Below are 18105 nucleotides of genomic sequence, written 5' to 3' on the forward strand. Positions count from 1 at the left end.
ATTTCTCTAGATTAGGGCTTGATAAACTACAGCCTGCCAGGCAAATCCAGCTCACTATGAGCCAAATTCAGCCATTAGTTAATGTATTGGCAGGGCGGTATCTGTGGCTGCTTTAGTGTGACAACAAAATGGTTGAGTAGTTGTGAAAGACACCCTGTGGCTTGCAAGATCAGGAATATATACTCTTCAGTACCTTACAGAAAAAAATTGCAGAACTCTGTCTTAAATAATCCTTGGGTAGATCTTTGCACTTTAATAACATTGAAAGATGTGCTGCCTTATTTCCAAGTTCTGAATGATTTTTCTTAATATTGCCTAAAGTAAAAATTTTTTCTAACATTTTTTGATTACTTACAAATAAACAGTTTATAAATCTTTGATGTGTGTTCTTTCTGTATTTCTATGAAAGTCATGTTTTTAACTTTTTAAAAATAAATTTATTTATTTATTCATTTATTTAATTTTTGTCTACATTGGGTCTTCGCTGCTGCACACGGGTTTTCTCTAGTTGCTGAGAGTGGGGGCTACTCTTTGTTGCGGTGCGCGGGCTTCTCATTGCTGTGGCTTCTCTTGTTGTGGAGTACAGGCTCTCGGTGCGCAGGCTTCAGTAGTTGTGGCACATGGGCTTCAGTAGTTGTGGCACACAGACTTAGTTGCATGTGGGATCTTCCCAGACCAGGGCTCGAACCCGTGTCCCCTGCATTGGCAGGCGGATTCTTAACCACTGCACCACCAGAGTAGCCCTGTTTTTAACTTTTTGATGTTGATCCTGATCATGTTGGTCTCCACAATATTTCTCCATTATAAAGTCTTCATTTTCCCCTTTGTAATTGTTAGGTAGTTTGGAGGAAGATACTAGATTATACCAATATCCTGTTCTTCATCAAACCCAGAAGCCTTAGTATCCATTGACTACCCCCACCTGAATCAATTACCGCTACGATTGTTGCCATATGGTAATTTTCTATTTCTGTTTTTCAGCATCTGTTAACAGGAATTCTCCTAAGAAAGAGTTTCCCTCTTATCGCCCCTTTTATGTATGTGTATATGTATCAACTCAGAGATTTCTGTTTTATTCACTGGGTTTCAATCAATTTCTATCATTATTTTAATGCTCAAATTGTTTAAGATTTGGCCAGTATGAGCTTCTTCAAAGCTGGCACTTATGACTTTTGACATGCCCAGTTATTCTTCTGATCTGTAACCAGACACGTTATCCATTGTGCAACTGGCCCATGCCCTGCCCAGTTATTCTTTAAGTACCTTCTTATATTCTGGCACACCAAGATATTCCAGGGTCATCTTGTACTTTTCTTGCGCCCATCCTGGAATCAGTTTTTTCCCCAAGGACCTTGAGTTCCTTTAGAGGAAGATGGAATCTTGCAACTAAAATCTGGGCACTCACTTATGCTCATTGTTAGTTACTAGGGTGTCATTGCTTCTAGACTCTCTCAATAGAAGGTACAAAATATACACGTGTGTATAAACATGTACACACATATTATGATATATACATATCTATGTCTACATACACACATATTACGATATATACATATCTATGTCTTTATATATCTACCCATAGAAATATATAAAACAAACATGAGTTCACATTGATATCTCCAATTCCAATTTAACAGCTCAGGCCTCTTTCTAGCCTTCCTCCTTTTCATATTTGTAACTCACTTCTCCAACACTGAAAAATCTAGCTCCCATTGTCTTTAATATAGTTACTTCTTTTCTCAGTCCTTCTGTGTATAACTAATCTCCTGACCACAGGAGCCATATGTTTGGCCTTTAGCTCCATCATCAGCTCTTCCTCACTCCCCTTTCCATCCTCCCCCGTCATGCCTACTTGGCCCTTGTCTCCATTGCCACCTCCTTGAATCTGTTGCTTGCTGCATGGCCCAACCACCTCTTCAGCTCCAGGCCCACTACTGCCTCCTGTGCCTTCTGCCATGCTACCATCACCAAAGAAAGAGAAGTGGAAGAAAGGAAACCAGTTAGGTAGAGGAAGAAGAGAAGAAATAGAGAATTTTCTTCTTATCCTTCATGGTCTGAAATTTTACTCTGATGTTTCTAGACCTGGATTTTTTCTTATCGAATTGTTTTTCTGGTAGCATTTGATGAACTCTTTTGACAAAAGAATCCTGTCACTTAGTTCTTAGAAATTCTTTGCCTCTATTTCTCCAACCATAGCTCTTCCTTTTTGTCTTTCTTCTCCTCTTAGGGAAATTCTTTGTCAGATATTAGAATTTCTGAATCTATTTTCCTTGTCTCTTAAAATTTTCTCCAGAGTTTACATCTCATTACCTCTGTATTATGTTCTGGAAGAATTCCTCAGCAATATATTCCAGCTCAGCAATTTACTCTGCAGTAGATCCAATATGTTATTTAGTCTATTTATTAAGTTGTATATATTAATGAGTGTATTTTTCATTTTAAAAACTTTTAACTGATTATTTTATTACTATTCTTGTTTCATAACCACTTGTTTTTATGTATTTTATTGAATTTCCTGTTTTATTTCTCCTATAGTATTAAGTATTCTTTGAAATTCTTTCTGTTAACTCATCTCCTCAGGTCAAAGTTCTTTCTTGTGAGTTTAAAGACTGAGCTTGTTGACAATTTTTCATGGTGTTGCCATGGGATTAGTAAATCTTATTTGGACATTTATCTTCTGTGACAGAATTCTTCTGCATATATGCCAAGCAGTGGCAGTCTCCTATGTGGTGTCCAAATTGACTTCCAGTGGGGATGATGTGTAAGTCTCCTGATACTGCATGACATGGCTATAGCAAGGGCAGTATTTTCTTTCAGGATGGCTGTCTTGACTTCTTAGCTCAGCAGCTGTGACATGCTCCAGATATAAAGGCCCCAAAGATTTCCTGCCTATAATGACTTCCAATTGCGATGGCTTCCCACACAATGGATGCCTCTTAAACTTATGCCTGTGATTTTGGCTCACTGCTATGGCTGCCAGTCTTTCTTTCAGTGACACCTCACAGTTTCATGGCCACCAGGCCCTTTCTTAATAAGAATCAATTTCTTTCTTTTCTCTCTTCCTTCCTTCCTTTCTTTCTTCTTTCCTTTTTACCTTTCTTCCTCCCTCTCTTTCTGCCTCCCTTCTCCCTCCCCACTTCTCCTCCTCCTTCGTCTTCTCCTCTCCTTCTCCTCTCTCTCTCTTTCTCGTATTCTCTGGTTTTGTTTGTTAGTCTGCATCTTAGACCAGAATCTATAAATGAAGTTTAGTACCTTTATGTTAATGAATGTATGTAAACAGTGACATTTTATGTCTTTTGCTTCATAAAGTCTGAGTATAACTCTTCTTCGTATTCAGAGTCTAAAGGCTTTTCTGAATCGTTCTCATCAATGGGCACTCATATGTAGCACCATATGGAAAAGACACTTCCTAGGATAGTAACTTCTTTAGTATACTTAGGATTGATACACTGATACTATAACATGCAAGAGCACTGGGATTTTGTCTGTATTTCCTTTTTGATTAAACTCATATTTTCTTTTTATCTTTAATTGACTTAAGTATTTCTAGAAGTTAAATAGCTTCTCTTGAAAGTCAGTCAAAGATTTTTGACAGAGAGCTATTTGGGGGCCTGACTGTGGTTCTTTCTAAGGATGTATTGTTTGCACCAATCTCTCCTGGCTTTAAAAATTTGATGATCTATTGAAAAGATTTGGCAATTTCCAACACCTTTAACTGCATTACTTAACTTCTGCCAGGTATCTTTACCTTCTTCTATCACAATACTATTTCATTTCAGTGGTGTTTCATAATGTAATCATTTTTTTTTTTTTTTTTTTTTTGTGGTACATGGGTCTCTCACTGTTGTGGCCTCTCCCGTTGTGGGGCACAGGCTCCAGACGCGCAGGCTCCCCGGCCATGGCTCACGGGCCTAGCCGCTCCGCGGCATGTGGGATCCTTCCAGACCGGGGCACGAACCCGTGTCCCCTACCTCAGCAGGTGGACTCTCAACCACTGCGCCACTAGGGAAGCCCCATAATGTAATCATTTTGAAAGCAATTTAAGTGAATATTTGAAATCTGAATTTAAGTCCATGTGTAACAGTGTAGTGTGTGACATCATTGCAAGAAACAGAATCACAACTCGATGACAAACTCCTTTACTTGGATGTTTGTCTATGTACGGACAATAGCATCACAACTTATTCATCAAAGTTTCTTGGTACACAAAGTATGAAAAAGGTATGCTTTAGTCAAAAAATACGGTATTTTTGTTAAATATCTAATATACTGAATTAGAGAATAGAAACAAGTAGGATATAATAGTCATAGGGTAAGAGGAAGCAACCAAATTGGTCTCTATGTCAGATAGGTCTCCTCTGATGACATGGAAAAGGAAAGTTCATTCTAAATAGCTTAAGAAAAAGAATATATTGACTCATGTAACAGAAAATCTAGGGGTTTGATACAGGACTTAAATAATTTCATGACCTGGTTTTGCCATACTGTATCTCTTCATTCTGCTATCCCCTGTGCTTTCTTCATTCTCAGGCTGGCTCTAGGCCTAACTCCTCCAACGTTCAAGTCCAGAGGAAATGGGAGAAAGTGTCTTCTCTGGCAATTTCCACGTAAATCCTGGGAGCCACTGTAGTGGGACCAGTTTGGATCATATGGTCCCTGACCTAATCTCCTGGGGGATCTTTTGCTCTGATTGACTAGGGATCAGAATGGCATGCCACCCAAAATGCACAGCTTGAGACTTGGAGGGTAGATAAACAGTTGCCAAGGAAAACTGTGCAGTTTAACTTAAAGCAGCATGAGATGGATATCAGGTAGTTAAGAACAACAACAAAATGTCTTACAGGTATGGTTGGATAGCGAAGACAGAGAAAATAGGAGAAGAGGCTAAAAACGCCCACCTTTAGCAAGTAAAGGTGTCTGTGAGTTTCTATTTGATTACAGAATTTATCAAATTATGAAGATTTTTAAAGGTCTCTAGTATTCTGTCATCAATCTTACATATTATTTCTCTTCTTATGTATAGACTAAAGAAAATTTATTTAGGATCAAACTAAAAAAAGAAAGAAATGAAATATAAATATATAGGAGTTAACTAGAAAAAGTAAATGTTTCATTAATCGATCCAAGTACACTTAAGGCTCTATTTATTATGATGACCTGGAAAACTTTAATTGCATTGCTCCACTTGGCTCTGGTGTGTAGGTAAATAGTAGTCAAAAATAGTTTGCTAGCAAACTAGAGGTAACCCAAACTATATTGTTTGCTGTTCCCATAAATCCTGGATACTGTGCTCTGCTTCTGGTCAGAACTCAATTATTCTTGTTTACTGACCTACCCAGTAGTATAAATATGTGCAAAATATGATTGCAGTATGGTATTCCAGCCTCAAAACGGATTTATTACACCTTCCTCTGAGAGCTTAACACAGATAAAAATAGAACAGCAAGAAAATAAGCAGCCACTGCCTTTCATAACCAACAACACTCTTTGCCTTTCCCTTTCACTCTGCCTCCTACACCCACACTGATGGAACCGGATAAACACATAGAGCTGAATTGTTCTCCCTTTGGGTCATAACATCATAACTATGCTTGAATGTTATCTGTCTGTCAGCTTTACTAAGGCTTTTGCAATAATAAATGTAAGTTGTGGTCTGTCTTAAGGGTATTTGCATTATGAAAGGAAATTCTTGAGGACTGTAAAGAGGCCTTAGGATCAGTAACTGGAATTGTGGGAAGAGAGTTTCTTTTGGGGGGAATGCCCTGTCCCCACATTTTTGGTGGAGCAGCAAACATAAACCAGTTGTTTTTCATAGTGTTTCTGGTTATAGATTTAACCTAGCTGTCTCCAAGCGCATCCGCTTCTGGGCATGTGTGTGTGAGTGACCTAAAGATACTAGAACCCTTCCCTCTTCCAGTTCATGAGAGAATGAATAAATAAAGACTTGGCAGCCATCTCACAGAGGCTGCTGACACCTGCTCCGGACAAATCCCAGGGCAATGTGCTTTCTATCTTCATTGCGTGTTCTGCGTGAAGGACTAAACTGTTTATCCTCCATCCAGCTAAAGAGATTATATTTCATGGCCAGCTGGTTCCCTTTGAGGCTGACTTTGGCTCCTTAAATATGATACTTGTCTAGATAAATGTTTAAGTTATTTAACAAAGGACATAAAAACCACTTTTTCTTGGTAGCTTTTTTTCACTTTTCATTAGTCTAATAGAGATTATTCATGTTTGCTGACAAATTTTGTTTTATTCCCCCTCCCCCAAGAACAGTATTAAAAAGACTAATATTTTATTACTGTAGAAAGAGTTCTTTCTACTTTATCATTATTCATAGCGTTGTCCTCCTGAGGCTGTGAATATGATCATAATAGGTCTAGAGTTATTGGCTTTCATTTAATATAAATATTCTCAACTAATTTTGTGGGGAGGATTTTTTCCTTTTGGGGTATTTCCCTTTGGTGGTATGTAGTACTTTCCACACTCACCTCTCCCACTAGACTTGTGTGCTTGGGCTAAAAACTTAAGTCATAATAAAAAAGATGTTAAGAAGTATACCTGCTTCCAAAGATCCACAGACGTTTTCCAAACCCTGCAGTGAATACCCATAATGTCTATTGCAGCGCATTACCCACAATTTGCATTCTGTCTTGCTTGTTATTTGAGTGAAAAAGATGTAAATAGTTTGAATTATCTGTGTTACTATCCCCAAATCAGAAGTGGATCATAATATCAACACTTTTCATAAATCTTCTGTTATGGTTTTTTTTTTTTTATTTCCGGTATGAGGGCCTCTCACTGTTGTGGCCTCTCCCGTTGTGGAGCACAACCTCCAGATGCGCAGGCTCAACGGCCATGGCTCATGGGCCCAGCCCCTCCGCGGCATGTGGGATCTTCCCGGACCGGGGCACGAACCCGTGTCCCCTGCATTGGCAGGCGGACTCTCAACCACTGCGCCACCAGGGAAGCCCTGTTATGGGTTATTTTGATGTTTATGCTGCTCATTTTCATGGAGCCCTAACCTGTCAGTGTGGGCTATATCCTCATGAATGCAGCGGACTCAGATGTGACAAAGATTCAGGCTGTTTCATTACAGCCAGTTTGCCTGTTTTCACATAAAAAAGGGAGCGTAGAAGTGTAAGTCTCTGAAGATCAGAAAGCAGCCACCATGAACTAAGCTAAATGAGACACCTTTGATTTTTTGGGGCATGACTGAGAAACCAAAGGTGCAACAGCTGTGTAGGGAGAAGGCATAGCAGAATGGAGTCATGTTATCTAGGTTTAAGAACCAGATCTTCCCAATTACTAACGTGTACTTTTGGATAAATTACTTAACATCTCTAAACCTTAGTTTCCTTGCTTGTGAAATGGAGATAATAATAGTATCTAACTCATAGGGTTGATGTGAGGATTAAATGAAATCATACTAAGGACATGGAACAGAGCCTAGCACTAAATAAATACTCAATGAATGTGAGCTGTTAAGTCCTGTCTGCCAAAACTACTCCTTGATTCTGAACTACTAAAGCTCTTGGAATCTGCAATGCCCATTTTGGCACTTGATCATGCATTAATTCATCTATCACCATCTATTGAGTAACTTTAATCCCCCTTAGATTGCTGACTATGGCTCACAGCGTTTAAGATAGCAGATTGCCTATTTTAGTCTGTTTACATTAAACTGATCTCTAATAAATATTTACTCAATGTTCTAGGTCAATACTAAAAAAGCTAAAGGACTGTGGTACCCTATTAATGGAGAAAAGGTGCCTAGCTTATAGAAGCCCTGCTTTGTTCCTCATTGCTAGAATATTGGGTTTAATTATGGGAATCTGCACCCTGAGAATGACACTGATAACAAGAAGCAAGTAGAGAAGAGTCTAGAAACCTTACACTATATGAGGAATGGTTGAAAGGAATGGATGGTGCAGTGGATGAGAGTGTCTCCTTTCTTGATATTAGGTGCTATTGGAGAGGATGGCCGTTTTTTAGATTTTCATTTATAGTCAAGTTTTAATATGAGTTCCTGAGGTTGAATTGGGGGTAGTTACCATCAAGAGTCACCCATTTTAGAAGCCCTTACTCTTGAAGCTACTATGGCTTTGTTTCTAAGTCAATTTTATTGTCCTTGCCATTTATTTTTTCCCAAATAGTTCTCCCTAGAGGTTCTTAAGTCTTTATGAGCTCCTTGAGGGAGTGCCTACCAGTTTGCCAGAGGGCTTCAGCATTGTTGAATCCTGAGTCAAACTCTCACCATGCCTTGTCCCCTAGTCTTAGTAGGCTCTAGAGCAGTGGAATAGAAACAGGTAGAAAATGGGAATTAACAAACTGTAGATAGCCGAGGGGGGTTCAGAGGGAACTGGGTTGAACAGAGTGGATTCAGAGCTCTGTCTCAGAGCATGTACTTGGTTTGAAGATCAACTCTACAACTGTGCTGCTAACCCTACCCTCAATTTTAGACTGCCCTATACTTTGAGGATTCACTCTCTGTCTCTCTCTCAAGTGATTTTGCTATTAAATTTATTTTAAATTACCAATGCAAAAGACCATGGTGTTTTCTATAAAATAAAAAATTTGCCATATTTATACTATATTTGGTTTGGAGACTGAGTGTATAAATACGTGGATCAAAACTATCAGTGAAAGCGCCCAAAACTGCTTTTTCTCATGATCTGATGTTTGGGATTACTGAATTTTGCACTTAGAAACCAATTACTTTGATTTTATGTTCATTTTTGTTTCTAAAATTGGAGATAAGTGCAATTTCAGACTGTTATTTGCAAGTATTTCCCCATGTGGATTTTCCTGCCCTTGCAAGCTTTCTACTATCCTGACTGCCTTTAACTATAATGGTGGCTCAGCTGTGTGTTTTGGATGTTTTGCTAACAATTCAAACTTGCTGTTTTCCCATCACAGTTATGTTCTCCATTACTTTTCATACTGTTTTGTTTTTTAGCAATAGCTGCAATTCATGTAATTGTAGGACATTTGTTTGATATAAACTCTTAGTCCTATCTGGAAATATTTAAAACACTGTGTTCTTTGGGAGCACATGAGGAATAATATTTTAACACATAGCTTTTATTTTCACTGAGCTGACATTAAGCCAAGGTAATTTTGTTCCATGTTGTGTAATGTTCTCACTTGTGATTAGTCCTGCAGGTTTCTCATTTTCTTTTTTTAATCACAACTAAAGGGCAAGAAACAGCTGCTGGAGTTACGGTTGTCAGACATTTTAGGTAGTTTTTCCCTTTGCATCAAACAGTTCTGTTGAAAATACTAAACTGTGTATATGTTGAGATTGCCACCCGCTGGTGAAATAGAGAATTTCCATTTTAATGAGTAATTTAGGAAAACTTATTTGTTTTCTGTTTCTAGAGTATGAATTTACATTTTTAGGTTTAAAAAAGTATATTTTAAACTTTACTAGAAGAATAAAGAATTTTATTATTATGGAACACTTTAAAGCTCTACTGGAAAAATTTTAAAAGATCATCATTTTGAAACCATTTAAAAATCTTTATTTACATCTCTCATAGCCCCTACAAAGGGGAGAAGAGAGAAAAAAAATCTCAGAATTAAATATGCCTAAGTGTTATCAGTGGTTGCTGTTGAGTACTAAGATTAAGAGGGATTAAAATAATTTTTGTTGCTTCTTTACACTTTTATTTAGTAACATTTTTTTTCTACAGAAAGCTTGTATTGCTTTAAAAGAAAATATAAATCTGAAGAGGAAAAATAACTATATGTTTGTATATAAATCGAAATGTAAGTCTTATAACAGCACTCTATAGTGTTTAAAAAAAAAAGCACTACCCTAAATCAATGCCACATTTAACTAAAAAGATACAAAAGGAACAAAAGCCTGGAGATTGAACTGCAGCTTTCATCACTCCACTAGCACACATTTTAAATTCAAATGCATACATAAGAATTTATTATGAGATAAAGATGCCATTTCAAATTCATGTGCAAGGATGCTTGGTTACCTTACATCATTTACCAAATACATTCCAGATGTGAAAAATTAAAAATATACAATGAAATAAAATTTTAAATTAAAAACATATAAATTAATATTTAGGCTAAGCAAAAAAGCAAAAGAAAAAATTATAAAGGAAAATATTGGAAACTTCTGTGTATAAATACAGAAAAGCAAATGATAAACTGGGAAAAATATTTATAGTGTATAGAACTGACAAAATAAATAAGACTTTAAAAAAAAGGCCTATGAGCATTTGAAAAGAAAATTAACCTCATTACTAATCAAAGAACTATACATGTTTTTAAAACTGAAAAATTTAGCTATAAAATGGCCAAGATTTAAAAGATGTTGTAGTACTCAGTGTTTTCTGATAGATGTTTCCCTTTCTGATAAAGCTTTCAAATATCTGGCATGTTAAAAGTGTGTTGCTAGGTACATGAAAGATGATACAGACAAAACAGATACTTTTGTCTGTATCATCTGTATCATCTATTCTGCTATTTAAAATTATTCCTTAAAACAATGTTTAATAACACGGAAAAATGCTCATATAGAATTTAGATTACAAATAAGGTTTAAGTAATAAAACAATTTTATCTATATCTATCTCTCCAGAAGGATGTTATTCCAAAGTTTTAATAGTGATTATCTATACTACCAGAATTATTGGTGATAATTTCCTTCTTCATTCACTTCTGTATTTTTAAATTTTTTAAAACAAAAAAATTGCAAATGTATAAAATTCCTTTAAAATTAGGGTACAAAATAATATATGTAGTTTTATTACTATTTTAATAAAGATAAAAATATGTTATATGTATATTCATAATTCATACATGTAGATTAAAATTATTTGAGAGTGTAATAGTGTAACCACACAATTATTTGTATGGTTATTTCTATGATTGTATTTCCTAGTTAAAGGTGATTATTGTCTTCATCATTCATTTTGTAATAATTTTACTACTGATAAACAAAAATGTACATTTCATATATATATGCACATATATATGTAATCTTTAGGAAGATATTTATTGATGTGGAAAATATTCATGAAAACTTTAGTTTAAAAGATGAAAAACTCTGTGCAGTATAAGTAGTTTGTTCCCAAATTGATTGAAGTAGAAGCCTGTATCTATTTTATTCATACATGTATATGAATAGATTTTTGAAAACGTGGAAGGGCATGTCCTAAAGTTTTAATTGTGATTATCTATAGTACAATGGATATAGCTGATAGTTTCCTTCTTCATTCATTTCTAATTTTTTAACTAGAAACAGTAAAGTATTATAATACATACATATCAAATATGTACATTGATTTGTTTTCTTTAAGTATGTGCAGTTTATTTTGTATTGATTTTACCTCAGTAGAGCTCTTAAAAGTATATAGTAAAAAAGTGTGCTGTACTATAAAAAATACATACAACTCTTATCTTTTCTTTCTAAAAAGAAAATTTAATATTTAAAAAATTCAGAGTGTTCACATTTTACTGGCTCAATGTTTATTTCATCCATTTATAGGTGTATAGAATACCCAAGACATTTAAAAATATCTCTTCACTGGCATTTGGCATAGTAATGAATCAGCATTTTAAACCAGTTTGCACAAATTTGGATCTGCACATTCTTTTCTAAGGTGGGAGGGTGTGGGGAGGGGGGTAGAATATTTCCACTTACCAAGATATGTTAGTCCCTAAAAGGAAATTAACATCATGTGCAAGGAGCTGACTACTTTGTGGAGACATTCAACTATTATTTCATCAGAAGAAGGTAGCTTCTTATGTTTAACAAACTTAAACAAACAAGCAAACATGATATGACTTTTCAGAGGGAAACCACTTACCCAGATATTAGAATATCTCATTAACACAAGCTTGGCTTCAGCAATAACTTTATTGATTATGTGAACTGTTAAATAGTCCATCCGCAATGCAAATGTAACTTTAAAATTAAAAACCTCACATCAATTTATTTTCCTCAAGCAACTTCAGAACTAAATTAAACCCTTGATTTGATGCAGCCATCCTTTTCTGATAAAACTTTCAAATATCCGGCATCCTAAAAGTGTGTTGCTAGGTACATGAAAGATGATACAGACAAAGGAAAACACTGTCTCAATCATTTTTTAATAAAGGAAAATATACAGCTCTCCTGTGTAGCTGCACACTACCTGACTGGCAGGCAATACTAATATATGTCCAGGTGTACGATGATGTATCTGCTAGTCTCGCTGAGCTGTATGGAGACCTTTTACACAGATGCTCCTGTGTGACAGCTGGCTGTGTAGTCTGTTCTGCCTTACTTGCAAGGCTCTCACTCTAAAACCCTAGTAGCTAATTTTAAAATAGTAATGCATGGCACAGGCCTAAAGAATGAATGAAAATACTTGTCCCTGAGGCATGTCATACATTGATTATAATAAAAATTGCTTAATTATTTATTAGCAGTTGCTTTATAAATTACTCTGGTTTTGCTGAAGGGTATAAACTGTGAGATGGGAGAGAAGAGCTAGAGAAGTAAAATTGTCAGGGGACACCGTGGTTAAGGGTTTCATAGACCACACAGATGCCTTTTGACTTTATCCTGTAAGTACTGTGAAAACAGAAATCTTTTAACAGGGAATTGAAAGGTCAGATTTGTATTTTCTCTGTGTGATGGAAGATGGATTTGAGGGGGACAGGAAAAAAGACAGGTAGTAGTTAAGGTGAAAGACCATGAAAGCCTGAAGTGAAAGGTTGCAGCACAGGTGAAAAAGAGTGGAGGAAGCACCAAAATATTTAAATGGTAAAGCATGTAGGAAAAACATTTAGAAGGATTTTGTTGTTGAGTGAATACAGGGGCCAGAGGTAAAGCCGAGGAAAGAATTGAGTTTTCTTCTTTATATAACTGGGTAGATAGTAACATTCTTAACTGATACTGAAATGACAGGTGCCGATGTCGATTAGAAGGGGAAACTAAGTGGCTGGTTGACCTACTTTCCTAATGGATACATGCAGTCACTCAGAAATTTTACAAGAGCAAATTGTATGGACAGACATACAATAAACAATGACAGCAAAATTGCAGACAAAGCCCTCTGACTAAATCACAGAAAGCCAGGAAAACATAAGAACCTTTTTATGATGCTGATGTCAGGGATGTGGACAAAGATGGAACAATTAAATTGCATTAATTGTATTTGTTATGTTTCAATGGTAATGATTTTGCTTGCCATAATAATGAGCTCTGTTATAATAGGCATTTGCCTTGCATCTCACCTATTCATTCATTAGAATGAAGTTTTATTTTATTCTCTTTTACAAAGTAAATACACAATAAGATCAAATAAATTTTGATGATTGCCAGCAGATGGTGAGGGGTTCAAACTCAGACCATCTGATCTTTCGCTTTTCAATTCTTTCCGGCTGTTCTTTCTACTTAATTACCTTCCCCTCACTTCCTAATCCCTTCCATGTAATTTTACACCAAGATGGGGTCTAGCACTATCTATTAATTTTCCACAGCCTATACTGCTTTCTGATAAGATATTCGGTCTTTGTAGCTGTGTTGCTAATGTATCTAACAGTCTGGTTTTAGCAGAACCTTTCAATCCTACTTGAACCATGTCTTTGCTCAATTTATTAATTCAATTTAATGTTGAGAATTTAAAACTTACTGTTTGATCTCATTTCACATCTGACACAATGGATCAACCACCAGTAATTTTACGTAATCAAAGAACTATTTTAATTGACCTGTCTTTTAAATCCTTATCATATGAGTCATTTATTTTTTTCAGTCACTGAAACAGCCTTACTAGAGTGATATATGTGTTTCAGTGAGAAATTTCCTTTATTACATGAGTGCATCTATGCATCTTTTATGAATGAAGGAGAGAAAGTATTGCTGTAATAGGTGTTTTAATGATATTTTAGGGAAACGCATAAAGGATAGGAATTTATGGAAGCTCAGAAGGCACCTCCTAAGGTAATTTACTGTAGACTATGAATATTTATATAATCCATGTCTAGATAGAACCCTTCTTTTCTTTTGACAGGTACGTTTGAATGTCCAGTTCAACATAGGAGGCTGTTGTATAGTTCTGTTCAATAGTCCCTAATAGCACTGCTTTACTGAGGTGAACTAATAGAATTCTGTTTGTTGATTGAAATTCCTGAATTATAAATGTGTTCTTCTGTTTCTGTCATGTTTAGCAGTAGTTTGTTTAACCAAATCCTTGTTCTTTGGATACAGAAATTGCACACCAAAAACTACATATTGTTAAGCATTTGTAATAAAATAAGGCTTAGTTTTAAAGACATCATCTATGTTTTTTGAGTATCATTTAAAAATAATCAGTTTTATTCTGATAATGCAAATATTAAATGTTCATTTACATTTTTTTGAAAAATTCAGAAAGAGAAAGGAAAGAAACCTGACAATACTCAGGTCTCATTAAGGGTGATGGCTATTAAGATGTTTACATATATCCTTTCTGGATTTTTTATGCATGTCTTTATAAAATGAAAAATTTTAAACAAACTTGGACTTATGTAATGATTTATGTAGATAGTCACTACTTTTTAAAAAAGTATTTATTTATTTATTTGGTTGCACCAGGTCTTAGTTGCGGCAGGCGGGCTCCTTAGTTGCAGCTCGCCAGCTCCTTAGTTGCAGCTTGCGGGCTCCTTAGTTGTGGCATGTGAACTCTTAGTTGCGACATGCATGTGGGGTCTAGTTCCCTGACCAGGGATCGAACCCGGGTCCCCTTGCATTGGGAGTGCGGAGTCTTAACCACTGTGCCCCCAGGGAAGTCCCACTACTTTCAACTTATGTGAATTTTAGTCTGCCTGTGTGAGAGAGAGAACAATTTAAATAGATTTTTTAAATTTCCTGTTCATTTTGTTCATGAGTGTATACCCTGGAATAAGCATGAGATAGGGGATAGGAATTTGCTATTTCCTCATTCATTCTCAATTTCTCTGTCTCTTATAGTATGTGCATCTTGCTACACTGACTATGATTCTAATGGTAAAAATACACATTTTCCTACAATGTGGTCAAAACTTAAGCCAACTGCTTTGATGCTCAATCACAGAAACAATTATCTATTCTGATACTAAAAGGAAAAACTGTGTTGAAGTTATAGTATTTGGTGTCCAAACTGGAGATTTTCAAGGGTAGTCTTAACCACATGAGATTTTTTTTATCATGTGCTGATTTAAAACCTATCTCCTGTATGAGATGCAACTTCACTGTAATCTACTTGTTTTAGTATATGGTTATTAATTTTTTCTCATATCATTAAGTATTCTTTGAGAACATTTTAAATAACTGCAATGCAATCCATTATATGGATGTGCCATATCTACTTTAGCCAATCCACTATTTTTTAGATATTTGATTACTTTCCAATGTTTTGCTGTAAATAAGGCTATGATGACTGTTGCACCCAAGATATGATGTGATGGTCAGTCATTATTTTTGCACATGTACCTACTGCTGTTGTAGTGTCTTTCCTTCAGGCATTTTTAACACTTTCATGCTGGTGAGATATAGAAGCTAGGGGAATGTGACTTTACAATAGTCAATTGGAGATTGCCTCCAATGGAAGAGGGGGCAATAAAGCAAACATTTTAAATACAATCTTTGGTATTGTGGAGGCTTCTTGCCATGACACCTCCTGTTCAGAGGATTGGATTAGCGCTTAGTCACATGAGCCAGTTCAAAGAGTGTATTTGCTGTGGCTTTTTTGAGAGCTGCAGTGTTCCAGTTCTTTCTGTTGGCTTCATTCTTCAGATGAAGAAGGACATGGCATTTCTCAAAGACTTCTGTGATTCATGTGCTTGTCCTTCAGACTGGCATAGCTCTCCTTCAAAGCTTAGGTTGCTCTGAACAGCTGCATTGAAGGATAGCTGTGCGTTGCTCTGACTTGCACAGTAGAAAGAAAACCAGGGTCTCACAGCTTTATGAGAAACTCTTCATGTGGACTCTCCTTGTCCAAAAATCTTTAGAAAAATCAAGGATTCATTTCCTAGGATACATTCCTAGATGTAGAATAATGACTTGTCAAGTGTAAACATTTTTAAGGCTTTTGATACATACTAATAAACTGCTCTCCAGAAATTTTGTACCAATTTATATATGAGACTATATATGTCATAGTCATATCATGTCACTATATATATCACTGTATATATCATGTCAACTATATATGAGGCTGATCTTTTGGCTAAAACATTATTATTTTCAAAAGAAGCCTAGCCATAGACCAGGTGAGGTTTTACTTTTTATTTCTTTAATTGCTAGAGGAATTGAACAGTCTTTTTGCATGTTTAATGACCTTTAGTCGTTTATTTTTTAACTCACATTCTTTGTCCCCTCTCTCACAAGGTTTCTGGTGTAAGCATTTTAAAATAAAAACTAATATGTAAGAACACTTAGTATTAAAAATAATACTCAAACCACATGAAACAATATACATATTTTTCAAGAGAAAGAAGTGATAGGAAGAGGGTGAGAAGGATAGATAGGCAACATGCATTCAAGTAGAATGGCCTTTCATGCGCTCACCCCCTTTAAAAATTGCCCCACCCATGGCTTCTGGTGCCTAGGTGGTCACCTGTTATACCACATGACTTTAAAGATCATAGTTGATGGGATGTCTACTCAAAGGTCACAAGTTAATAGGCTGCCAAGGGATATATGAACTGCACTGGAATGTCTCCCTAGGGAATTAGAATAGCAAGTTTTTAAAAAAAAGATTGCCAATTAATAGCAGATCTGAAAGGACAAACATGCAGAATATGAATGAGCCAGATTAGTGGTGGAGCTGTAGAGAAAAGAGTCACAAATTCCTGCTCCTGAGATCTCTAAAGCTACCTTAAACAGCCACATTCCAGCTCCAGTTTCAGCAGAGCTGTTTACCTTTCCTGCTCTTATTCCTCTATGCATCACCCTGTCTCTTAAACTTCCTTGAGTGGACCTCTATTATTTACATCTACGTGAACCTGAAGAAACAATGATTCTGAGGAAAAGTACCTATTATACAGATTTAAAACTATCTTATTTACTACAGCTCTATACATAGCCCAGCAGAGTTATTTTAATAGTCAATAATTCTTTCATTTAATAATTTGTTCAACATAAAATCATTGAGCATGCAGTCTGTATTAGGTATTGGGCTAGGTGGTAAAGGAGATACAGAGATGAATCAGACAATCTCTGTCATCTAGAAGCATATAGTTCAATCACACTTTTCTACATAGCATGGTCTTTCATTACTGCAGATTGTCAGATCAATGGTGACCAACTAGTTGCTAGGCAACTTGAAATACGGGAATACAGAACTGATGCACCTTCATTATGATATGAATTCTTCTTTGAAATGTTTGTCAAGAATTGTGAAGGGTCTGAAATTTTCTCTCCTTTAAGGCTACAATGTGAGCCTGCCACGGTTTAATAGATGCTGGCAGAAGACGTGTGACTTCTGGGTCAGAGACAAAGGACTTTATTACTCATGGCAAGGCAAGCAACATGATTTTTATGTTTACTTCTGGTCCTCTTGACCCCAAGTCCCATGGGGGCATGCAGGGCAACCTGATGAATGTGTCACAACTGAGGAACACCAAGCATAGGGAACCCAAATCTTTTAAGCAAACCTGCCTGACATTTGCCCTGTAGGAAAACATCTTTATTATACTGGATAGTAACTTGCCCTCCACTCTGGAGGGAGACACTACCTCTGTCTTCCAAGGCTGTTCACTATCACTATATAAGCATCCTTGAAAAGATACTCCAAAACAAAGATAGTCAGTGCTTTTGTAAGACATTTTGCAGAAACACCATAAACCCTTAGAGAATTGTATTCCAACAGTGTTCTTTCTCTGGATACTTTCTAAAACCATTCAAATGTTTGATTCTTATTTCTATTAACTCTAAGTATATACTTAGAATAAGTAAGATTGTCCCATATTCCCCCATTTTTACCGTATTCTTTTTACTAGGTGTATTAATCAAAACTGGTTTTCTTGTTTGTTTGTTTTACATAACAGAAACCAATTTTCTCTAACTTAAGCAAAAAAGAAAGTTTGTGGAAGGATACTGGATTATTTCATAATTCAAAGAACAACCCC

General features: G+C 36.0%; 1 long non-coding RNA gene across 1 annotated transcript in view; it reads left to right on the top strand.

Moving 5' to 3' along the window:
* LOC307191268 overlaps nucleotides 1–17812 on the top strand; it is a 55653-nt gene extending 37841 nt beyond the window's left edge. The window contains exon 3 of the long non-coding RNA XR_013829678.1: nucleotides 17405–17812. This is a non-coding gene — a long non-coding RNA (uncharacterized lncRNA). The remainder of the gene's footprint in view (nucleotides 1–17404) is intronic.
* The last annotated feature ends 293 nt before the right edge of the window (nucleotides 17813–18105 follow it).

This window comes from Stenella coeruleoalba (assembly GCF_951394435.1).
Source record: "Stenella coeruleoalba genome assembly, chromosome: 9".
Lineage (NCBI taxonomy): Eukaryota > Metazoa > Chordata > Mammalia > Artiodactyla > Delphinidae > Stenella > Stenella coeruleoalba.